General features: G+C 29.5%; 1 long non-coding RNA gene across 1 annotated transcript; it reads right to left on the bottom strand.

Annotated features, from left to right (window-relative positions):
- Positions 1 to 176: 176 nt before the first annotated feature.
- On the bottom strand, positions 177 to 1,318 carry LOC112002194 (uncharacterized). Its single transcript, XR_002881864.2, has 3 exons — positions 1,157 to 1,318; positions 784 to 1,016; positions 177 to 463 (listed from the first exon to the last, which is right to left on the bottom strand). It is a non-coding gene; the product is annotated as an uncharacterized LOC112002194 (long non-coding RNA).
- Positions 1,319 to 5,102: the final 3,784 nt, after the last annotated feature.

Genomic DNA, 5,102 nt, shown 5'->3' with positions numbered 1-5,102 from the left:
AACCCTCGCTGAAGTTGCCTATAAGATGTTTTCTAAAGAATTTGAAGCTTGTTGTTTTATTGATAATGTTGGGGAAAAATATGAAAAAGAAGGTGAACTTTCACTACAAAAAAATCTTATTTCTCAAAATATGAAAAGTAATATTTGAGAAATAAGATTTTTTTGTAGTGGAAGTTCACCTTCTTTTTCATATTTTTCCCCAACATTATCAATAAAACAACAAGCTTCAAATTCTTTAGAAAACATCTTATAGGCAACTTCAGCGAGGGCTATCTTCCCCATTCCCCCCATTGCCCAAATCCCTATAAAGCAAACTTCATCCTTTAACCAAAAAGCTAAACATGACTTCAATTCCAACATTGGAGATTCTATTCCAACCAAGCCCTCAGTAACTTCTGAGAATTCACGACTCAATTTTCGTGATATTGGTCCCGCAATGCTTTCAACAGCTGTAGAGAGAGGACTGTAATGATGAGAGAACAAGATATGATGATCAATTAATAGGTGTTTGAATCTGCTGACTAAATAAAAATATGTAAATAGATAGGCTGTGACAAAAATTAAATGAGATCCGATGAAGGCTTATTTATTTCAAAAAAATAAAAAATAAAAAAGATATGTCAATTAAGGTTTAAATGGAGTTACATATATAAAAGTGGGTATATGTGTATGTATATATATGTTTCAAATAAAAATTACCTACTTATCAAAAAAACAAAAATAAAAATAAAAATTACATATTCTTTACATGATATCCAGCATAATAAAAATAAAAAACCAGACCTTTGATTTGTATAATAGTTGAAAAGCCCTCTCCATTCAAGTAGGCAAAGCTTTTTCAGCAAATAGAGTGCGGATCGGTGAGAGAAACTCAGAGTTCTTTCAGCTCTGCTATCACTAACGAGGTCTCTCGTCTTTCACCCCTCTCTGTTTGTCGTTCTCACTCTGTTTCTTGTGTAGGCCAAAAATACCCAAAACGGAACCAAATCTCATTTCTTTATCAAAACCTAAAAGACCTGTATTAGCAAACAATCAAAGAGATTGAAACGCACAAGGAAACAAATACAAAAATAGATCTTAAGAACCAAAAAAAAAAAAAAAAAAGTGGAAATTTTGAAGAAACAAAGAAAAACAAAAATAAAAAAGAGATACTTACTGGAAAAATTAGTCAGTCTTTCTTCCCGTGTTTTTTTTTTCTTTCTTCTTGAGCCGATCTGGTCTTGTCATCCTGAAATGATAGAGAGAAAAAAGAGAGAGAGAGAAGAGATATGGAGAGTTCCAGAAAGAAAAAAGAGAAAAAAAGGACAAAAAAAAAAAGGACTCACGAAACCAAAAGTGCACTATAGAGGCATTACCTCTTTTTATATAGTTAATAGATAAGCTCTTTTCATTTTTTATTTTATGTGAATGCTCTTTTCACTAATTATGGTTAAACTTTGGTAAAGAGATTTTTTTTTTTTTTAAATTGGAATATTTTGTTACTAATATTAAGAGAAGGGGGGAGTGTTATTTTTTTCAAATCTCAAGGGAGGGAAATGTTTTTTCCTTTTGAGTTTGAGGGTGAATGTCATTTCTCCAAACCTCAAGGGAGGGGAGTGTAATTTGCCCAAAGTATTTTTTGTAGGTATTATATAGTAAAATATATGATATACGTATACCTAACATAACTCATAAAAAATAAACAAGATCGTTGATGGACATGGTTTCTAAGGGTATGTTTGGTACATGTGTTTAAACACATATTTTTAGTTTTTAAATAACATTATACGGATTTTCACACACTTTTTCATCCACACATATTTCAAAAAAAAAAAATTTGAAAACTGTTGTCTAAGTTGTTGGTGATTTTAAGTGGTTACTCCATTCCATTACTCTTCCATTAAAACAGCAGTATGTAGATCATCTACTTTTATGCTAGTCTGTCAGTGATAGATGGTGACGATAGTGAATTTGACAAAATGATAAACTCGATAAATAGGCAATAGTTGACGTATTTGTCGAAATCTCATAAAATCGTAACAAGATTTTTTGAAAACATATTCCATATTCACGAGAAATAAAACAAATTCATCAAATTATATCTTGATCATAAGTGTCTTTTGGATAAATATTGAAAATTATTTGTGATATGAGCACTATTCAAATTGATGTGAAAAAATGAAGAGAGAAACAAATTTCAGTAGTTGCCGAAATTCTAAGAAATAGTATGAGAGAAGAGAGAGAAATGATGTGACGGTATTCTAAGAAAAAAGTTAGGCTTAGATCTAATGTCCAATAATACTAGACCCATTGAGATGATGACATGTGTTCACTTTTGAAAATATATTACCATTTGACCAGGTCTAGTGCACTGAATATGGACTGTCACATCATTTCTCTCTCATCTCTTATACTTTTTCTTAGAATTTCGCTAAAATCTGCTTATCTCATTTTTCCAAATAATTTTGAAGAGTATCTATATTCACAAATAAATTTCATTTTTTGTAATATTTATCCAAATGACCCTAATCATAACTCAAAAAGAATAGAAGAAAGTAGTAAACTTTCGACACGTAAAGATTGAACTTTGAAGGACAATAACAATTCACAAGTGGCCGACAAAAAGAAAATGCATTTGAATTTACACTTTGTTTGGTTGTAGTTAGAGGAAGAGAAGAGAAAGGAAAAGAGAGAGAGAAGGGCAAGAGAAAAGAAAGGGTAGAGAAAATTAGCTTTCTTAAGAGTGTTTGGATACTGGAAAAAAAATGAAAGAATTTCCTTCCTTTCCTTTGTTTGGTTTATAAAGGGGAGGGAAAGGAAGTTTGTGTATTTTTACCTTTATACCCTTATTTATCTTTGACATTTTTTCCACTTTTTTATGATATAAATTTTTGCAAGTTCTTAACTTTTTTTTTCCTTTCAAATTTTGTGTTTGGTTATACGATTGATCATTATATTTATTTATTTTGAAATTAATTTTAAAAAGAACATCACTCTTTCACCAATTTTTTTTTTAATCATCATTCTAAACATTTTTATTTAATTTGAAATTAATTTATTTTTAAAAAGCATATCATTAGTTAACTAATTGTTTTAAAAAGAAAATCATCATTGTAAACAATTTTTGAAGCCAAAGGTCAACCGTATATGACAGTTTGACTGAAAAGTATGTATTCCATTGACCATTAATATGAATATATACACAAGGTTTTTTTTTTTTTTTGGCTGTGTTATGCTTCTTTCTTTCTTTGTGGGTTGTGTGTGTCATGTACTTTCACAATAAATTATAGGTATTTAATTGTTACTAGTTCTAATTTGAATTTATTATTAAAATTAATTTTTTTCATCAATAACAACCCGCAACCCGCCACAACTAGCTACTTAAGATTTGTTGTAAAAGTATTGTAAAAATGTTATACACATAGCATTTATCTAAAAAGAATAGTGATAATAAAAATAAATTTTTTTATTATAGTAATATTATATATGGTTATATAATTATATTTTCCTCCAGTTTCGGCATTGGCACTGCCAAAATATAAAGTGTTTTTTTTTTTCTCTCCAATTTCAGCATTTTAATTGACACAATCCAAAAAAAAATTTCGGTGCCACAATTCAAATTTTTTTCTTCTCTTTTTTGGCAATGGGATTGCCAAAATACAATTTGTTCTCTTCCAATTTCAGCAATTTTATTGCCAAAATTTATTTTTTTTTCTCTTTCTTCTGTCCTCCTATTTCGGCAACTCTACTGCCGTAATTCTTTTTTTTTCTCTCTCTTTTCTTCTCTTATTTCGGTCAAGTCAGTTGGTGTTTTGGGCAAGCTAGCTTGGGAAAAATTTGGGCACATATTTTGGCAATACCATTGTCGAAATTGTTTTTTTCTCTCCTTCTCCCTTCCGTTATATATTTTCTCTCTTATCTCTCTTACTTTTCTCAAAATTTTGGCAATAGTATAGCAGAAATTCGTTTTTCTTTTTATTTTTTCAAATGAATTTGAACAGTGTTCATATCACAAATAAACTTCATTTTTTATAATATTCCAGCAAAAGACTCAACACTTCTTGCTTTAAAAAAAAAAAAAAAAGGGCCAAACCAAAAAATTATAATTTCTTTTTATATGCTTTTTGACAACAAATAAAAAAAAAAAAAAAAAAGCAAAAAGTTGTTCTTATATATATTGCCTTTTATCAGCCTTTGTGAATAGCTTTGGCTCATCTTCTTCCAGTTCAATAATTTGAGAGAGAGAGAGAAAAAGAAGTGGGGGACAAAGGCTTGTCAATGTCAGGAGCAGAGTTCAAATGTGGGTTTCGTTATGCGTAATTTTTTTTTTTTTTTTTTTTGATGAGAACTATATATTTCATTGAAACTGAAATTGAAGTACAAATTTGTTTACCAAAAAAAAAAAAAGAAATTGAAGTACAACAGAACCACAAACATGGAAACAACTCACAAAGAGCAGTCAGACTCAATTATATGCTGGATCATCCAAGGAACACACCCTTTCCACACTTGGTTTGTTCCATTACATTTTGCAAATTGAGCAAGGATATGTGCTGCATTGTTGTACTCCCTTTTCAGGTGACAAACTTTCCAACTACAAAAAGACTCAAGGAGATCAATAATTCCTTGGTACAAATGACTTGAACTGCCATTTATTTCCTTCGCTTGGAGGTCTTGGACAACTGTGAGAGCATCTGATTCAAAGGGACCTCCGCTTGGAGGTCTTGGTTGTCACGGGTGTTTCATGTAAGAAATTTCCAAGAAACCTTGGCTCTTGTGTAAGGAAAAGTAAGTTCACGTGCTCAGTGCAAGAAAAAGTTAATCATAATGTTGTGCATTGGTGAAATTATTGTGATTTTCTCTCTCTTACAAAATCATAATATTTAAGGCAATGTTAACGTAGTAATTGTTAATAAAATTTTTTTTTTTTAAATTTTGACATAATTTTTATATAAAATATAAAAAATTGTAAAAAAATTAATTATATATTTTTTTTTCATTAAACTTTTTAAAAAGTATAACCTAAACTAATATACTTAGGACATTTATTAATATTTATTTTGCCCAGAGCAAGAAAAAGTTAAAAATAATATTTAATCATAAATTTATGCGTATTTGGCATT

The sequence above is a fragment of the Quercus suber genome, unplaced genomic scaffold, assembly GCF_002906115.3.
Source record: "Quercus suber isolate HL8 unplaced genomic scaffold, Cork oak 2.0 scaffold_658, whole genome shotgun sequence".
NCBI classification, from domain to species: Eukaryota; Viridiplantae; Streptophyta; class Magnoliopsida; order Fagales; family Fagaceae; genus Quercus; species Quercus suber.
The sequence above is the reverse complement of the archived record's forward strand: the minus strand, read 5'-3'. Positions and strand labels throughout refer to the sequence as shown.